At 39.2% G+C, this 18,391-nt stretch overlaps 22 non-coding genes across 22 annotated transcripts; all 22 read right to left on the bottom strand.

Moving 5' to 3' along the window:
* Positions 1 to 3,230: 3,230 nt before the first annotated feature.
* On the bottom strand, positions 3,231 to 3,306 carry TRNAF-AAA (transfer RNA phenylalanine (anticodon AAA)). The gene has a single exon. It is a non-coding gene; the product is annotated as a tRNA-Phe (tRNA).
* Positions 3,307 to 6,103: 2,797 nt separating this feature from the next.
* On the bottom strand, positions 6,104 to 6,176 carry TRNAF-GAA (transfer RNA phenylalanine (anticodon GAA)). Its single transcript has one exon. It is a non-coding gene; the product is annotated as a tRNA-Phe (tRNA).
* A 575-nt stretch (positions 6,177 to 6,751) lies between these two features.
* Positions 6,752 to 6,824, bottom strand: TRNAF-GAA (transfer RNA phenylalanine (anticodon GAA)). The gene has a single exon. It is a non-coding gene; the product is annotated as a tRNA-Phe (tRNA).
* Positions 6,825 to 7,071: 247 nt separating this feature from the next.
* Positions 7,072 to 7,144, bottom strand: TRNAF-GAA (transfer RNA phenylalanine (anticodon GAA)). The gene has a single exon. It is a non-coding gene; the product is annotated as a tRNA-Phe (tRNA).
* Positions 7,145 to 7,709: 565 nt separating this feature from the next.
* TRNAF-GAA (transfer RNA phenylalanine (anticodon GAA)) lies at positions 7,710 to 7,782 on the bottom strand. The gene has a single exon. It is a non-coding gene; the product is annotated as a tRNA-Phe (tRNA).
* A 573-nt stretch (positions 7,783 to 8,355) lies between these two features.
* Positions 8,356 to 8,428, bottom strand: TRNAF-GAA (transfer RNA phenylalanine (anticodon GAA)). Its single transcript has one exon. It is a non-coding gene; the product is annotated as a tRNA-Phe (tRNA).
* A 248-nt stretch (positions 8,429 to 8,676) lies between these two features.
* On the bottom strand, positions 8,677 to 8,749 carry TRNAF-GAA (transfer RNA phenylalanine (anticodon GAA)). The gene has a single exon. It is a non-coding gene; the product is annotated as a tRNA-Phe (tRNA).
* Positions 8,750 to 8,996: 247 nt separating this feature from the next.
* On the bottom strand, positions 8,997 to 9,069 carry TRNAF-GAA (transfer RNA phenylalanine (anticodon GAA)). Its single transcript has one exon. It is a non-coding gene; the product is annotated as a tRNA-Phe (tRNA).
* A 248-nt stretch (positions 9,070 to 9,317) lies between these two features.
* Positions 9,318 to 9,390, bottom strand: TRNAF-GAA (transfer RNA phenylalanine (anticodon GAA)). Its single transcript has one exon. It is a non-coding gene; the product is annotated as a tRNA-Phe (tRNA).
* A 243-nt stretch (positions 9,391 to 9,633) lies between these two features.
* On the bottom strand, positions 9,634 to 9,706 carry TRNAF-GAA (transfer RNA phenylalanine (anticodon GAA)). The gene has a single exon. It is a non-coding gene; the product is annotated as a tRNA-Phe (tRNA).
* Positions 9,707 to 9,953: 247 nt separating this feature from the next.
* Positions 9,954 to 10,026, bottom strand: TRNAF-GAA (transfer RNA phenylalanine (anticodon GAA)). Its single transcript has one exon. It is a non-coding gene; the product is annotated as a tRNA-Phe (tRNA).
* A 248-nt stretch (positions 10,027 to 10,274) lies between these two features.
* TRNAF-GAA (transfer RNA phenylalanine (anticodon GAA)) lies at positions 10,275 to 10,347 on the bottom strand. The gene has a single exon. It is a non-coding gene; the product is annotated as a tRNA-Phe (tRNA).
* Positions 10,348 to 10,915: 568 nt separating this feature from the next.
* On the bottom strand, positions 10,916 to 10,988 carry TRNAF-GAA (transfer RNA phenylalanine (anticodon GAA)). Its single transcript has one exon. It is a non-coding gene; the product is annotated as a tRNA-Phe (tRNA).
* An 872-nt stretch (positions 10,989 to 11,860) lies between these two features.
* Positions 11,861 to 11,933, bottom strand: TRNAF-GAA (transfer RNA phenylalanine (anticodon GAA)). The gene has a single exon. It is a non-coding gene; the product is annotated as a tRNA-Phe (tRNA).
* An 885-nt stretch (positions 11,934 to 12,818) lies between these two features.
* TRNAF-GAA (transfer RNA phenylalanine (anticodon GAA)) lies at positions 12,819 to 12,891 on the bottom strand. Its single transcript has one exon. It is a non-coding gene; the product is annotated as a tRNA-Phe (tRNA).
* A 252-nt stretch (positions 12,892 to 13,143) lies between these two features.
* TRNAF-GAA (transfer RNA phenylalanine (anticodon GAA)) lies at positions 13,144 to 13,216 on the bottom strand. The gene has a single exon. It is a non-coding gene; the product is annotated as a tRNA-Phe (tRNA).
* Positions 13,217 to 13,780: 564 nt separating this feature from the next.
* Positions 13,781 to 13,853, bottom strand: TRNAF-GAA (transfer RNA phenylalanine (anticodon GAA)). The gene has a single exon. It is a non-coding gene; the product is annotated as a tRNA-Phe (tRNA).
* Positions 13,854 to 14,725: 872 nt separating this feature from the next.
* On the bottom strand, positions 14,726 to 14,798 carry TRNAF-GAA (transfer RNA phenylalanine (anticodon GAA)). The gene has a single exon. It is a non-coding gene; the product is annotated as a tRNA-Phe (tRNA).
* A 559-nt stretch (positions 14,799 to 15,357) lies between these two features.
* TRNAF-GAA (transfer RNA phenylalanine (anticodon GAA)) lies at positions 15,358 to 15,430 on the bottom strand. Its single transcript has one exon. It is a non-coding gene; the product is annotated as a tRNA-Phe (tRNA).
* A 244-nt stretch (positions 15,431 to 15,674) lies between these two features.
* Positions 15,675 to 15,747, bottom strand: TRNAF-GAA (transfer RNA phenylalanine (anticodon GAA)). Its single transcript has one exon. It is a non-coding gene; the product is annotated as a tRNA-Phe (tRNA).
* An 881-nt stretch (positions 15,748 to 16,628) lies between these two features.
* On the bottom strand, positions 16,629 to 16,701 carry TRNAF-GAA (transfer RNA phenylalanine (anticodon GAA)). Its single transcript has one exon. It is a non-coding gene; the product is annotated as a tRNA-Phe (tRNA).
* Positions 16,702 to 18,215: 1,514 nt separating this feature from the next.
* TRNAF-GAA (transfer RNA phenylalanine (anticodon GAA)) lies at positions 18,216 to 18,288 on the bottom strand. Its single transcript has one exon. It is a non-coding gene; the product is annotated as a tRNA-Phe (tRNA).
* Between the last annotated feature and the right edge of the window lie 103 nt (positions 18,289 to 18,391).

Below are 18,391 nucleotides of genomic sequence, written 5' to 3'. Positions count from 1 at the left end.
TGAGTGCACCTAACAGTCTGAGTGTGTAGCGTATGATATTTCAGTGCTGCCATCTATACTTCAAATTGTGAGTGAAGTGTAATGATTGAATATTTGTAACGTTGTAGGCCTGTTGCTCTCTGTGGCGAGACTTTTTAATGGGGAGATCGGCTCGCATTCGCTCCTCGAAGTTGGGAACCACAGAAAACCAACTTCAGCCGACCACCACTGTGGGGTTCGAACCCGGATCCTCGCATCGCGAGTCCGTCACCATGACCACCACAGCGGCCTATTCAGCGGCAGCAAGAAATTGAAAGAAATATATAAAATTTGAAAAAAACGAAATTCTAAAGTAAAGAATGCGACAGAATGTTAAATTGTGTCGCGAAATATTCACTGCCGAAACCCGGGACTTTTAGATCTTCACTCTAACGCTCTCCCAACTGAGCTATTTCGGGGAAAGAGAGTGTCCAAAGATATACCTAAAATAAAAACAACGAAATTCTCTACAATAAAAAATGCGTCAGAATGTGAAAAAGAGTACACAAATGTTATCGGCCGAATCCCAGAACCTTTAGATCTTCAGACTAACGCTATCTCAACTGAGTTATTCCAGTGCAAGGAGGGCGTACAAAGAAATATCTTATATATAAATGTGAAAGTATGTCTGTCTGTATGTATGTCTGTTCCTTATACAAATCTACAGTTTTAGACCGATCGTCGCCAGATTTTGCATATATACAAAACAGGACCGGGATTGAACCATGGGCTATTTTAAAAGTTCGTCAGAGCTAGGCAAATGCTCGAAATGGGCGAAAAAAACTGTCGGGCAACAATGGTTTTGGGGCCTCAACAATTACTTTCGGAACGTTTACTTTGGTTACCGTGGTTTCCAACAATGCGTTTCAGACGTGTATATGTGCCTTTACAATGGTTTGTCACACTTTTAATTCTGTTATTATAACAGTTTATTCCTTTATAACGGTTTGTAACTTTTCCAATCCTCCCAGTAATTGAAGAAAACCCGGGAAGAGCGCCGGGTAAGAGGGGGTTTCAGATTTTTTTTCCGTCTAAAGGGGGGTTTTTACTTTTTTTCCTGCAAAGCAACACTATAATCTTTACTCGGGAGGGGGGGGGGTTGCCAACCTACCCCCTCCCTGCCGTACGCCAATACTAACAACAGACAACAACTACGACGACAAAACTGAGAATAAAAATGTTCAACGCCAGCTGATGAACTCAATGCTTGCCTCAAATCATCAACACTCTGGCACTAAGTTAAAAAATTATCATTATCCACCAACATGCGAGTTCAACTGCAAAATGACTCAGCACTGCTATCATTTTCACATCAGTTGATCAAACTTGGCAATGGAAGAATTCCCGTAGACCCAAGCACTGGACTGATTACGTTCCCAAATGGATTTTGCCAGTTGTTATAAACTCAGTTCAAGAACTTGTAGACAAAGTCTTCCCAAACATTCAACAAAACAATGAGAAAAACAAAAACCGAACCAACAAAACACCGAAACCATGAGTGGCTTTGTGAGAAAGCGATTCTGGCACCGAAAAATGACAGTGTGAACAAGATCAACGACAAGATCCTAAAAGTCATTCCGGGAGACTCCACATCTTACAAATCGGTTAACACTGTCACAGACACAGCGCAGACAGTTCTATATTCTGCAGAATTTCTGAACTCTTTAGATATTCCGGGTGTGCCACCGCCAACTTGACCCTCAAAGTCGGAGCACCTATAATTCTTTTGAGAAATTTGGAGACACAGAGACTGCAATGGCACCAGACTTTGCGTGAAGAAATTGCGCAATTACATCATTGAAGCAACGATTCTAATTGGATGTGCCAAAGGAGACATCTTCATTCCACGTATCCCAATTATCACTGAAGAAATGCCATTCAGTTTCAGGCGATTACAGTTCCCGATTCATTTAGCTTTTGCCATGACAAAGCGCAAGGCCAGTCGTTAGAAGTGGCAAGTATCAACCTACTTGAGCCCTGTATTTCTCACGGACAGCTTTTCGTCGCCTGTTCGCGTGTTGGTAATCCCAAAAATTTGTACATCTACACACCAGATGGAAAAACAAAAAATCCACAAGTGACTGCCCGAAGTTTTTAATTAAAATATTTAAAAGTTAAAGTAATTTTTTCTTACTTGATGCAGAATTTTTTTTTATTAAGAAATAATTAATAAGCTATATACATTTTTTACGGGGCGGGCAACGTCGCCGGGTATCAGCTAGACTAAAATAAGAAATAGGAAATTCTACAGTAAAGAATGCGCCAATATGTTAAATTAAGTCGCAAAATAACCACTGCCGAAACCCGGGACCTTTAGATATTCAGTCTAACGCTATTGCAACTGAGCTATTTAAGCGGAAAAAAAGGCGTATAAAGATATATCTCAAATAGAAAAAAGAAAATTCTACAGAAAAAAATCAGTGAGAATTTGTGAAAAGAATATACAAATATTCTCTGCCGAATCCCGGGACCTTTAGATCTTCAGACTAACGCTCTCTCAACGCAGTTATTTGAGTGAAACGGGGGCGTACAAAGAAATATCTGAAATAGGAAATTCTACAGTAAAGAATACGTCAGAATATTAAATTTAGTCACGAAAAATCCACCGAAGAAACCCGGGAACTTCAGTCTAACGCTCTACCAATTGAGGTATTTCGGAGCAGGCAGAGAGTCCAAAGATATTTCTAAATAAAATCATGAGAATTCTACAGAGAAAATGCGTCTGGAAAAGAGTATACAAATATGTATCTGCCAAATCCCGGAACCTTTAGATCTTCACAGACTAACGCTCTCTCAACTGAGTTATTTCAGTAAAAGGAGGGCGTACAAAGAAATATCTGAAAAAGGAAATTCTACAGTAAGGAATACATCAGAATATTAAATTTAGTCACGAAATATACACTGCCGAAACCCGGGACCTTCAGATCTTCAGTCTAACGCTCTCCCAACTGAGCTACTTCCGCGAAAGACACTCGTCCAAATACATATCTAAAATAAAAACAAGATAATTCTGCAGTAAAAATGCGCCTGAATAATTGTATGCAAAAGTTATCTGCCGAATACCGGGACCTGTAGATCTTCAGATTAACGCTCTCAACTGAGTGATTTCACTGAAAGGAGGGTAGTACAAAGAAATATCTGAAATAATAACTAGGAAATTCTCTACAGTAAAGATTTCGCCAAAATCCGGAATTATGTCGCGAAATATACACTGCCGAAACCCGGGATCGAACCAGGGAGCTTTAGATCTTTAGTCTAACGCTCTCCCATCTGAGCTACACTGCTGGCCACCGTAAATGCGACACCCTGAAGGAAGCATGCAAATAATATGAAATTTACAACATGCATTAGCGGGGGTGAGATATGCAAATGATTAGAATTTCAGCGCAGACGCACATCACGCGCGCCTGTGGCGCCACTTCAAAGCGCTATTTAAGGCTTGGAGATTTCGACGATTTGAAGTACGGCAATTGCGTTTTTCTTGTGGTTTTTTCAAAAAAACGATAAATTATGCCTCGTAGAAAACAGCGATCATCTTTTGATCAAGTATCCGAGTTCGACAGAGGAAGAATAATGGCCTACCGAGCTTGTGGATTATCTTTCAGGGAAATCGGTAGTCGTGTTGGGCGAAACCAAACAACTGTAATGCGTATATGTGATCGTTGGATGCAGGAGTGTATGACGGACCGACGTGTTCGATCGCATCCACCTCAGTGCACCACTTCACGTGATGACAGGCGTATGGCAGTGACGGATCGCTCAGCCACATCACGAACCATAGCACAGCACATTCAGTCCGTACCGCATCATCCAGTGTCTGCGCGTACCATTCGACGCCGTTTACAGCAGAGTGGTCTGTCCGCAAGGCGTCCATTGCTTCGTCTACCCTTGACGCAGAACCACAGATGTCTCCGCCGCCAATGGTGCGATGAAAGAAGGATGTGGACGGCACAATGGAATGAAATTGTCTTTACTGACGAGTCACGCTTCTGTCTGCAACACCACGATGGTCGGATTCGAGTCTGGAGACACCGTGGAGAGAGGATGCTGAACAGCTGCGTTATGCACCGCCACACTGGTCCTGTACCGGGTATTATGGTATGGGGCGGTATTGGATATCACTCTCGCACTCCTCTAGTACGCATTGCCGGTACTTTAAAAAGCCAGCGCTACATCTCCGAGGTGTTGGAACCAGTTGTCCTTCCTTACCTTCAGGGCTTGCCCACAGCCATATTTCAACAGGATAATGCGCGACCACACGTGGCACGCATTGTCCAAAGGTTCTTCGTCAATCGCCAGATTGAATTGCTTCCCTGGCCAGCTCGCTCTCCGGATCTTTCGCCAATAGAAAACATGTGGTCCATGGTTGCTCAACGATTGACCCAGATTACATCCCCAGCTGCGACACCAGACTTTGGCAACGCGTGGAAGCTGCTTGGTCTGCTGTACCCCAAGAACACATCCAAAGTCTCTTTGAATCAATGCCGAGGCGTGTGGCAGCGGTGATCTCCAACAATGGCGGCTACTCTGGCTACTGATTTTGGCAGGAACCACACTTCACAGAAGTCTATAAATTTAATCATTTGATGCTTGGTCAACATGTTATCTACAAAATAAATATTGTTGCGATATCTCTTGTCTTTAATGGTGTTGCAATTTGGGTGGCCAGCAGTGTATTTTCGGAAAGCATGCTCGTCCAAATACATATCTAAAATAAAAACAAGAGAATTCTGCAGTAAAAATGCGTCGGAAATATTGTATGCAAAATTACCTGCCGAATACTGGGACCTGTAGATCTTCAGATTAACCCCCCGGGATCAAATCAGGGACCTTTAGATCTTCAGTCTAACGCTCTCCTAACTGAGCTATTTCGGCTAAAGACATTTGTCCAAATACATATCTAAAATAAAAACAAGAGAATTCTGCAGTAAAAATGCGCCTAAAAAAGTGTATGCAAAAGTTATCTGCCGAATACCGGGACCTGTAGATCTGCAGATTAACGCTCTCCACTAAGTGATTCCACTGAAAGGAGGGTGTAAAAATAAATATCTGAAATAATAAATAGGAAATTCTCTACAGTAAAGATTTCGCCAAAATTCGGAATTATGTCGCGAAATATACACTGCCGAAACCCGGGATCGGATCGAACCAGGAACATTAATATCTTCAGTCTAACGCTCTCTTAACTGAGCTATTTCGGCGAAAGACATTCGTCCAAATACATATCTAAAATAAAAACAAGAGAATTCTGCTGTAAAAATTCGCCTGAAAAATTGTATGCAAAAGTTATCTGCCGAATACCGGGACCTGTAGATCTGCAGATTAACGCTCTCCACTAAGTGATTCCACTGAAAGGAGGGAGTACAAAGAAATATCTGAAATAATAAATAGGAAATAAATTCTCTACAGTAAAGATTTCGCTAAAATTCGGAATTATGTCGCGAAATATACGCTGCCGAAACCCGGGACCTTTAGATCTTCAGTCAAACGGTCTCCCAACTGAGCTATTTCGACGAACGACACTTGTCCAAATATATATCTAGAATAAAAACAACAGAATTCTGCAGTAAAAATGTGTCTGAAAAATTGTATGCAATATTACCTGCCGAATACCGGGACCTGTAGATCTACAGATTAACGCTCTCCACTAAGTGATTCAACTGAAACAAGGGAGTAAAAATAAATATCTGAAATAATAAATAGGAAATTCTCTACAGTAAAGATTTCGCTAAAATTCGGAATTAAGTCGCGAAATATACCCTGCCGAAACCAGGGATCGGACGACGGACCTTTAGATTTTCAGTCTAACGCTCTCCCAACTGAGATATTTCGGCAAACGACACTCGTCCCAATATATATCTAGAATAAAAACAAGAGAATTCTGCAGTAAAAATGCGTCTGAAAAATTGTATGCAATATTACCTGCCGAATACCGGGACCTGTAGATCTACAGATTAACGCTCTCCACTAAGTGATTCCCCTGAAAGGAGGGAGTACAATGAAATATCTGAAATAATAAATAGGAAATAAATTCTCTACAGTAAAGATTTCGCTAAAATTCGGAATCATGTCGCGAAATATACGCTGCCGAAACCCGGGATCGAACCAGGGACATTTAGATCTTCAGTCTAACGCTCTCCCAACTGAGCTATTTCGGCGAACGACGCTCGTCCAAATATATATCTAGAATAAAAACAAGAGAATTCTGCAGTAAAAATGTGTCTGAAAAATTGTATGCAATATTACCTGCCGAATACCGGGACCTGTAGATCTTCAGATTAACGATCTACACTAAGTCATTCCACTGAAACGAGGGAGTGCAAAGAAATATCTGAAATAATAAATGGGAAATAAATTCTCTACAGTAAAGATTTCGCTATAATTCGGAATTATGTCGCGAAATAAACCCTGCCGAAACCCGGGATCGAACCAGGGACCTTCAGACGTTCAGCCTAACGTTTTCCCAACTGAACTATTTCGCGAAAGACATTCGTCCAAATACATATCTAAAATAAAAACAAGAGAATTCTGCAGTAAAAATTCGCCTGAAAAAGTGTATGCAAAATTTATCTGCCGAATACCGGGACCTGTAGATCTGCAGATTAACGCTCTCCACTAAGTGATTCCACTGAAAGGAAGGAGTACAAAGAAATATCTGAAATAATAAATAGGAAATAAATTCTCTATAGTAAAGATTTCGCTAAAATTCGGAATTATGTCACGAAATATACGCTGCCGAAACCCGGGATCGAACCAGGGACCTTTAGATCTTCAGTCTAACGCTCTCCCAACTGAGCTATTTCGGCGAACGACACTCGTCCAAACATATATCTAGAATAAAAACAAGAGAATTCTGCAGTAAAAATGCGTCTGAAAAATTGTATGCAATATTACCTGCCGAATACCGGGACCTGTAGATCTACAGATTAACGCTCTCCACTAAGTGATTCAACTGAAACGACGGTGTAAAAATAAATATCTGAAATAATAAATAGGAAATTCTCTACAGTAAAGATTTCGCCAAAATTCGGAATTATGTCGCGAAATATACATTGCCGAAACCCGGGATCGAACCAGGAACCTTAAGATCTTCAGTCTAACGCTCTCTTAACTGAGCTATTTCGGCGAAAGACATTCGTCCAAAAACATATCTAAAATAAAAACAAGAGAATTCTGCTGTAAAAATTCGCCTGAAAAATTGTATGCAAAAGTTATCTGCCGAATACCGGGACCTGTAGATCTTCAGATTAATGCTCTCCACTAAGTGATTCCACTGAAAGGAGGGAGTACAAAGAAATATCTGAAATAATAAATGGGAAATAAATTCTCTACAGTAAAGATTCCGCGATAATTCGGAATTATGTCACGAAATATACCCTGCCGAAACCCGGGATCTTCAGATCTTCAGCCTAACGTTCTCCCAACTGAGCTACCACGGCGAAAGACAGTCGTCCAAATATATATCTAGAATAAAAACAAGAAAATTCTGCAGGAAAAATGCGTCTGAAAAATTGTATGCAAAAGTTATCTGCCGAATACCGGGCCCTGTAGATCTTCAGATTAACGATCTACACTAAGTCATTCCACTGAAACGAGGGAGTACAAAGAAATATCTGAAATAATAAATAGGAAATAAATTCTCTACAATAAAGATTTCGCTAAAACTCGGAATTATGTCGCGAAAAATACGCTGCCGAAACCCGGGATCGAACCAGGGACCTTTAGATCTTCAGTCTAACGCTCTCCCAACTGAGCTATTTCGGCGTAAGACATTCGTCCAAATATATATCTAGAATAAAAACAAGAGAATTCTGCAGTAAAAATTCGCCTGAAAAAGTGTATGCAAAAGTTATCTGCCGAATACCGGGACCTGTAGATCTGCAGATTAACGCTCTCCACTAAGTGATTCCACTGAAAGGAGGGAGTACAAAGAAATATCTGAAATAATAAATAGGAAATAAATTCTCTACAGTAAAGATTTCGCTAAAATTCGGAATTACGTCGCGAAACATACCCTGCCTTAAACAGGGATCGAACCAGGGACCTTTAGATCTTCAGTCTAACGCTCTCCCAACAGAGCTATTTCGGCGAAAGATATTCGTCCAAATACATATCTAAAATAAAAACAAGATAATTCTGCAGTAAAAATTCGCCTGAAAAAGTGTATGCAAATGTTATCTGCCGAATACCGGGACCTGTAGATCTTGAGATTAACGATCTACACTAAGTGATTCCACTGAAACGAGGGAGTAAAAATAAATATCTGAAATAATAAATAGGAAATTCTCTAAAGTAAAGATTTCGCTAATATTCGGAATTACGTCGCGAAACATACGCTGCCGAAACCCGGGATCGAACCAGGGACCTTCAGATCTTCAGTCTAACGCTCTCCCAACTGAGCTATTTCGGCGAAAGACGATCGTCCAAATACATATCTAAAATAAAAACAAGAGAATTCTGCAGTAAAAATTCGCCTGAAAAAGTGTATGCAAATGTTATCTGCCGAATACCGGGACCTGTAGATCTTGAGATTAACGATCTACACTAAGTGATTCCACTGAAACGAGGGAGTAAAAATAAATATCTGAAATAATAAATAGGAAATTCTCTAAAGTAAAGATTTCGCTAATATTCGGAATTACTTCGCGAAACATACGCTGCCGAAACCCGGGATCGAACCAGGGACCTTCAGATCTTCAGCCTAACGTTCTCCCATCTGAGCTACTTCGGCGAAAGACAGTCGTCAAAATATATATCTAGAATAAAAACAAGAGAATTCTGCAGTAAAAATGCGTCTGAAAAATTGTATGCAAAAGTTATCTGCCGAATACCGGGCCATGTAGATCTTGAGATTAACGATCTACACTAAGTCATTCCACTGAAACGAGGATTAAAAATAAATATCTGAAATAATATATAGGAAATTCTCTACAGTAAAGATTTCGCTAAAATTCGGAATTATGTCGCGAAACATACCCTGCCAAAACCCGGGATCGAACCAGGGACCTTTAGATCTTCAGTCTAACGCTCTCCCAACTGAGCTATTTCGGCGAAAGACATTCGTCCAAATACATATCTAAAATAAGAACAAGAGAATTCTGCAGTAAAAATTCGCCTGAAAAAGTGTATGCAAATGTTATCTGCCGAATACCGGGACCTGTAGATCTTGAGATTAATGATCTACACTAAGTCATTCCACTGAAACGAGGGAGTAAAAATAAATATCTGAAATAATATATAGGAAATTCTCTAAAGTAAAGATTTCGCTAATATTCGGTATTACGTCGCGAAACATACCCTGCCGAAACCCGGGATCGAACCAGGGACCTTTAGATCTTCAGTCTAACGCTCTCCCAACTTAGCTATTTCGGCGAAAGACGTTCGTCCAAATACATATCTAAAATAAAAACAAGAGAATTCTGCAGTAAAAATTCGCCTGAAAAAGTGTATGCAAACTTATCTGCCGAATACCGGGACCGGTAGATCAACGCTCTCCACTAAGTGATTCCACTGAAAGGAGGGAGTACAAAGAAATATCTGAAATAATAAATAGGAAATAAATTCTCTACAGTAAAGATTTCGCTAAAATTCGGAATTACGTCGCGAAACATAACCTGCCTTAAACCGGGATCGAACCAGGGACCTTTAGATCTTCAGTCTAACGCTCTCCCAACTGAGCTATTTCGGCGAAAGACATTCGTCCAAATATATATCTAGAATAAAAACAAGAGAATTCTGCAGTAAAAATGTGTCTGAAAAATTGTATGCAATATTACCTGCCGAATACCGGGACCTGTAGATCTACAGATTAACGATCTACACTAAGTCATTCCACTGAAACGAGGGAGTAAAAATAAATATCTGAAATAATAAATAGGAAATACTCTACATTAAAGATTTCGCCAAAATTCGAAATTATGTCGCGAAACATACACTGCCGAAACCCGGGATCGAACCAGGGACCTTTAGATCTTCAGTCTAACGCTCTCCCAACTGAGCTATTTCGGCGAAAGACGTTCGTCCAAATACATATCTAAAATAAAAACAAGAGAATTCTGCAGTAAAAATTCGCCTGAAAAAGTGTATGCAAATGTTATCTGCCGAATACCGGGACCTGTAGATCTACAGATTAACGATCTACACTAAGTGATTCCACTGAAACGACGGAGTAAAAATAAATATCTGAAATAATAAATAGGAAATTCTCTAAAGTAAAGATTTCGCTAATATTCGGAATTACGTCGCGAAACATACCCTGCCGAAACCCGGGATCGAACCAGGGACCTTTAGAGCTTCAGTCTAACGCTCTCCCAACTTAGCTATTTCCGCGAAAGACATTCGTCCCAATACATATCTAAAATAAAAACAAGAGAATTCTGCAGTAAAAATTCGCCTGAAAAATTGTATGCAAAAGTTATCTGCCGAATACCGGGACCTGTAGATCTGCAGATTAACGCTCTCCACTAAGTGATTCCACTGAAAGGAGGGAGTACAAAGAAATATCTGAAATAATAAATAGGAAATTCTCTACAGTAAAGATTTCGCTATAATTCGGAATTATGTCGCGAAATATACCCTTCCGAAACCCGGGAACGAACCAGGGACCTTCAGATCTTCAGCCTAACGTTCTCCCATCTGAGCTACTTCGGCGAAAGACAGTCGTCAAAATATATATCTAGAATAAAAACAAGAGAATTCTGCAGTAAAAATGCGTCTGAAAAATTGTATGCAAAAGTTATCTGCCGAATACCGGGCCCTGTAGATCTTGAGATTAACGATCTACACTAAGTCATTCCACTGAAACGAGGATTAAAAATAAATATCTGAAATAATATATAGGAAATTCTCTACAGTAAAGATTTCGCTAAAATTCGGAATTATGTCGCGAAACATACGCTGCCGAAACCCGGGATCAAACCAGGGACCTTTAGATCTTCAGTCTAACGCTCTCCCAACTGAGCTATTTCGGCGAAAGACATTCGTCCAAATATATATCTAGAATAAAAACAAGAGAATTCTGCAGTAAAAATGTGTCTGAAAAATTGTATGCAAAACTTATCAGCCGAATACCGGGACCTGTAGATCTACAGATTAATGCTCTCCACAAAGTGATTCCACTGAAAGGAGGGAGTACAAAGAAATATCTGAAATAATATATAGGAAGTAAATTCTCTACAGTAAAGATTCCGCTATAATTCGGAATTATGTCGCGAAATATACCCTTCCGAAACCCGGGAACGAACCAGGGACCTTCAGATCTTCAGCCTAACGTTCTCCCATCTGAGCTACTTCGGCGAAAGACAGTCGTCAAAATATATATCTAGAATAAAAACAAGAGAATTCTGCAGTAAAAATGCGTCTGAAAAATTGTATGCAAAAGTTATCTGCCGAATACCGGGCCCTGTAGATCTTGAGATTTACGATCTACACTAAGTCATTCCACTGAAACGAGGATTAAAAATAAATATCTGAAATAATATATAGGAAATTCTCTACAGTAAAAATTTCGCTAAAATTCGGAATTATGTCGCGAAATATACCCTGCCGAAACCCGGGATCGAACCAGGGACCTTTAGATTTTCAGTCTAACGCTCTCCCAACTGAGCTATCTATATCTAGAATCAAAACAAGAGAATTCTGCAGTAAAAATGCGTCTGAAAAATTGTATGCAAAAGTTATCTGCCGAATACCGGGACCTGTAGATCTTCAGATTAATGCTCTCCACTAAGTGATTCCACTGAAAGAAGGGAGTACAAAGAAATATCTGTAATAATAAATGGGAAATAAATTCTCTACAGTAAAGATTTCGCTAAAATTCGGAATTATGTCGCGAAACATACCCTGCCGAAACCCGGGATCGAACCAGGGACCTTTAGATTTTCAGTCTAACGCTCTCCCAACTGAGCTATTTCGGCGAAAGACATTCGTCCAAATACATATCTAAGATAAAAACAAGAGAAATCTGCAGTAAAAATTCACCTGAAAAATTGTATGCAAAAGTTACTGCCGAATACCGGGACCTGTAGATCTTCAGATTAACGATCTACACTAAGTCATTCCACTGAAACGAGGGAGTAAAAATAAATATCTGAAATAATATATAGGAAATTCTCTACAGTAAAAATTTCGCTAAAATTCGGAATTATGTCGCCAAATATACGCTGCCGAAACCCGGGATCGAACCAGTGACGTTAAGATCTTCCGTCTAACGTTCTCCCAACTGAGTTATTTCTGCGAACGACACTCGTCCAAATATATATCTAGAATAAAAACAAGAGAATTCTGCAGTAAAAATGCGTCTGAAAAATTGTATGCAAAAGTTATCTGCCGAATACCGGGACCTGTAGATCTTCAGATTAACGCTCTCCATTAAGTGATTCCACTGAAAGGAGGGAGTACAAAGAAATATCTGAAATAATAAATAGGAAATAAATTCTCTATAGTAAAGATTTCGCTAAAATTATAAATCATGTCGCGAAATAAACCCTATCGAAACCCGGGATCGAACCAGGGACCTTCAGCCTAACGTTCTCCCAACCGAGCTACTTCGGCGTAAGACAGTCGTCCTAATATATATCTAGAATAAAAAAAAGAGAATTCTGCAGTAAATATGCATCTGAAAAATTGTATGCAAAAGTTATCTGCCGAATACCGGGACCTGTAGATCTTCAGATTAACGATCTACACTAAATAATTCCACTGAAACGAGGGAGTAAAAATAAATGTCTGAAATAATAAATAGGAAATTCTCTACAGTAAAGAATTCGCTTAAATTCGGAGCATGGTCGCAAAACATACACTGCCGAAACCCGGGATCGAACCAGAGACCTTTAGAACTTCAGTCTAACGCTCTCCCAACTGAGCTATTTCGGCGAACGACACTCATCCAAATATATATCTAGAATAAAAACAAGAGAATTCCGCAGTAAAAATGCGTCTGAAAAATTGTATGCAAAAGTTATCTGCCGAATACCGGGACCTGTAGATCTTCAGAATGACGATCTACACTAAGTCATTCCACTGAAACGAGGGAGTAAAAATAAATATCTGAAATAATAAATGGGAAATAAATTCTCTTCAGTAAAGACTTCGCTAAAATTCGGAATTAAGTCGCGAAATATACCCTGCCGAAACCCGGGATCGAACCAGGTACCTTTAGATCTTCAGTCTAACGCTCTCCCAACTGAGCTATTTCGGCGAAAGACGATTGTCCAAATACATACCCAAAATAAAAACAAGAGAATTCTGCAGTAAAAATTCGCCTGAAAAAGTGTATGCAAAAGTTAGCTGCCGAATACCGGGACCGGTAGATCTGCAGATTAACGCTCTCCACTAAGTGATTCCACTGAAAGGAGGGAGTACAAAGAAATATCTGAAATAATAAATAGGAAATAAATTCTCTACAGTAAAGATTTCGCTAAAATTCGGAATTATGTCGCGAAACATACCCTGCCGAAACCCGGGACCTTTAGATCTTCAGTCTAACGCTCTCCCAACAGAGCTATTTCGGCGGAAGACATTCGTCCAAATACATATCTAAAATAAAAACAAGAGAATTCTGCAGTAAAAATGCGTCTGAAAAATTGTATGCAAAATTATCTGCCGAATACCGGGACCTGTAGATCTGCAGATTAACGATCTACACTAAGTGATTCCACTGAAAGGAGGGAGTACAAAGAAATATATGTAATAATAAATGAGAAATAAATTCTCTACAGTAAAGATTTCGCTAAAGTTCGGAATAACGTCGCGAAACATACCCTGCCGAAACCCGGGATCGAACCAGAGACCTTTAGATCTTCAGTCTAACGCTCTCCCAACTGAGCTATTTCGGCGAAAGACATTCGTCCAAATACATATCTAAAATAAAAATAAGAGAATTCTGCAGTAAAAATTCGCCTGAAAAAGTGTATGCAAAATTATCTGCCGAATACCGGGCCCTGTAGATCTTGAGATTAACGATCTACACTAAGTCATTCCACTGAAACGAGGGAGTAAAAATGAATATCTGAAATAATAAATAGGAAATTCTCTACAGTAAAGATTTCGCTAGAATTCGGAATTATGTCGCGAAACATACCCTGCCGAAACCCGGAACCTTTAGATCTTCAGTCTAACGCTCTCCCAACTGAGCTATTTCGGCGAAAGACATTCATCCAAATATATATCTAAAATAAACACAAGAGAATTCTGCAGTAAAAATTCGCCTGAAAAAGTGTATGCAAAAGTTATCTGCCGAATACCGGGACCTGTAGATCTTCAGATTAACGCTCTCCACTAAGTGATTCCACTTTAAGGAGGGAGTACAAAGAAATATCTGAAATAATAAATAGGAAATAAATTCTCTACAGTAAAGATTTCGCTAAAATTCGGAATTATCTCGCGAAACATACCCTGCCGAAACCCGGGACCTTTAGATCTCAGTCTAACGCTCTCTCAACTGAGCTGTTTCGGCGAAAGACATTCGTACAAATACATATCTAAAATAAAAACAAGAGAATTCTGCAGTAAAAATTCGCCTGAAAAAGTGTATGCAAATGTTATCTGCCGAATACCGGGACCTGTAGATCTGCAGATTAACGATCTACACTAAGTCATTCCGCATAAACGAGGGAGTAAAAATAAATATCTGAAATAATAAATGGGAAATAAATTATCTAAAGTAAAGACTTCGCTAAAATTCGGAATTAAGTCGCGAAATATACCCTGCCGAAACCCGGGATCGAACCAGGTACCTTTAGATCTTCAGTCTAACGCTCTCCCAACTGAGCTATTTCGGCGAAAGACGATTGTCCAAATACATACCCAAAATAAAAACAAGAGAATTCTGCAGTAAAAATTCGCCTGAAAAAGTGTATGCAAAAGTTAGCTGCCGAATACCGGGACCGGTAGATCTGCAGATTAACGCTCTCCACTAAGTGATTCCACTTTAAGGAGGGAGTACAAAGAAATATCTGAAATAATAAATAGGAAATAAATTCTCTACAGTAAAGATTTCGCTAAAATTCGGAATTATCTCGCGAAACATACCCTGCCGAAACACGGGACCTTTAGATCTCAGTCTAACGCTCTCTCAACTGAGCTGTTTCGGCGAAAGACATTCGTCCAAATACATATCTAAAATAAAAACAAGAGAATTCTGCAGTAAAAATGCGTCTGAAAAAGTGTATGCAAAATTATCTAACGAATACCGGGACCTGTAGATCTGCAGATTAACGATCTACACTAAGTCATTCCGCATAAACGAGGGAGTAAAAATAAATATCTGAAATAATAAATAGGAAATTCTCTACAGTAAAGATTTCGCTAAAATTGGGAATTAAGTCGCGAAATATACGCTGCCGAAACCCGGGATCGAACCAGGGACCTTCAGATCTTCAGTCTAACGCTCTCCCAACTGAGCTATTTCGGCAAAAGACATTTGTCCAAATACATATCTAAAATAAAAACAAGAGAATTCTGCAGTAAAAATTCGCCTGAAAAAGTGTATGCAAAAGTTATCTGCCGAATACCGGGACCTGCAGATTAACGATCTACACTAAGTGATTCCACTGAAAGGAGGAAGTACAAAGAAATATCTGTAATAATAAATGGGAAATAAATTCTCTACAGTAAAGATTTCGCTAAAATTCGAAATTACGTCGCGAAACATACCCTGCCGAAAACCGGGATCGAACCAGGCACCTTTAGATCTTCAATCTAACGCTCTCCCAACTGAGCAATTTCGGAGAAAGACATCCGTCCAAATACATATCTAAAATAAAAACAAGAGAATTCTGCAGTAAAAATTCGCCTGAAAAATTGTATGCAAAAGTTATCTGCCGAATACCGGGACCTGTAGATCTTCAGATTAACGCTCTCCACTAAGTGATTCCACTGAAAGGAGGGAGTACAAAGAAATATCTGAAATAATAAATAGGAAATAAATTCTCTACAGTAAAGATTTCGCTAAAATTATAAATTATGTCGCGAAATATACCCTATCGAAACCCGGGACCTTCAGATCTTCAGCCTAACGTTCTCCCAAATGAACTACTTCGGCGCAAGACAGTCGTCCTAATATATATCTAGAATAAAAACAAGAGAATTCTGCAGTAAAAATGCGTCTGAAAAATTGTATGCAAAAGTTATCTGCCGAATAATGGGCCCTGTAGATCTTCAGATTAACGATCTACACTAAGTCATTCCACTGAAACGAGGGAGTAAAAATAAATATCTGAAATAATATATAGGAAATTCTCTACAGTAAAGATTTCGCTAAAATTTGGAATAATGTCGCGAAATATACGCTGCCGAAACCCGGGATCGAACCAGGGACCTTCTGATCTACAGCCTAACGTTTTCCCAACTGAGCTACTTCGGCGAAAGAGAGTCGTCAAAATATATATCTAGAATAAAAAAAAGAGAATTCTTCAGTAAAAATGCGTCTGAAAAATTGTATGCAAAAGTTATCTGCCGAATACCGGGTCTGTAGATCTTGAGATTAACGATCTACACTAAGTCATTCCACTGAAACGAGGGAGTAAAAATAAATATCTCAAATAATAAATAGGAAATTCTCTACAGTAAAGATTTCGCTAAAATTCGGAATAATGTCGCGAAACATACCCGGCCGAAACCCGGGATCGAACCAGGGACCTTTAGATCTTCAGTCTAACGCTCTCCCAACAGAGCTATTTCGGTGAAAGACATTCGTCCAAATACATATCTAAAATAAAAACTAGAGAATTCTGCAGTAAAAATTCGCCTGAAAAAGTGTATGCAAAATTATCTGCCGAATACCGGGCCCTGTAGATCTTGAGATTAACGATCTACACTAAGTCATTCCACTGAAACGAGGGAGTAAAAATGAATATCTGAAATAATAAATAGGAAATTCTCTACAGTAAAGATTTCGCTAAAATTCGGAATTATGTCGCGAAACATACCCTGCCAAAACCCGGGACCTTTAGATCTTCAGTCTAACGCTCTCCCAACTGAGCTATTTCGGCGAAAGACATTCATCCAAATATATATCTAAAATAAACACAAGAGTATTCTGCAGTAAAAATTCGCCTGAAAAAGTGTATGCAAAAGTTATCTGCCGAATACCGGGACCTGTAGATCTGCAGATTAACGATCTACACTAAGTCATTCCACTGAAACGAGGGAGTAAAAATAAATATCTCAAATAATAAATAGGAAATTCTCTACAGTAAAGACTTCGCTAAAATTCGGAATTAAGTCGCGAAATATATCCTGCCGAAACCCGGGTTCGAACCAAGGACCTTCAGATCTCAGTCTAACGCTCTCTCAACTGAGCTGTTTCGGAGAAAGACATCCGTCCAAATACATATCTAAAATAAAAACAAGAGAATTCTGCAGTAAAAATGCGTCTGAAAAATTGTATGCAAAAGTTATCTGCCGAATACCGGGCCCTGTAGATCTTCAGATTAACGATCTACACTAAGTCATTCCACTGAAACGAGGGAGTAAAAATAAATATCTGAAATAATAAATGGGAAATAAATTCTCTACAGTAAAGATTTCGCTAAAATTCGGAATTATGTCGCGAAACATACCCTGCCGAAACCCGGGATCTTTAGATCTTCAGTCTAACGCTCTCCCAACTGAGCTATTTCGGCGAAAGACATTCGTCCAAATACATATATAAAATAAAAACAAGAGAATTCTGCAGTAAAATTTCGCCTCAAAAATTGTATGCAAAAGTTATCTGCCGAATACCGGGACCTGTAGATCTTCAGATTAACGCTCTCCACTAAGTGATTCCACTGAAAGGAGGGAGTACAAAGAAATATCTGAAATAATAAATAGGAAATAAATTCTCTACAGTCAAGATTTCGCTAAAATTATAAATTATGTCGCGAAATATACCCTATCGAAACCCGGGATCGAACCAGGGACTTCCAGATTTTCTGCCTAACGTTCTCCCAACAGAGCTACTTCGGCGCAAGACAGTCGTCCTAATATATATCTAGAATAAAAACAAGAGAATTCTGCAGTAAAAATGCGTCTGAAAAATTGTATGCAAAAGTTATCTGCCGAATAATGGGCCCTGTAGATCTTCAGATTAACGATCTACACTAAGTCATTCCACTGAAACGAGGGAGTAAAAATGAATATCTGAAATAATAAATAGGAAATTCTCTACAGTAAAGATTTCGCTAAAATTCGGAATAATGTCGCGAAACATACCCTGCCGAAACCCGGGATCGAACCAGGGACCTTTAGATCTTCAGTCTAACGCTCTCCCAACTGAGCTATTTCGGCGAAAGACGTTCGTCCAAATACATGTTTAAAATAAAAACAAGAGAATTCTGCAGTAAAAATTCCCCTCAAAAATTGTATGCAAAAGTTATCTGCCGAATACCGG

This window comes from Pholcus phalangioides, unplaced genomic scaffold, assembly GCF_987345545.1.
Source record: "Pholcus phalangioides strain wild (caught in Gottingen) unplaced genomic scaffold, Ppha-v1.0 ptg000017l_1, whole genome shotgun sequence".
NCBI classification, from domain to species: Eukaryota; Metazoa; Arthropoda; class Arachnida; order Araneae; family Pholcidae; genus Pholcus; species Pholcus phalangioides.
This window is presented reverse-complemented; position numbering and strand designations above follow the sequence as displayed.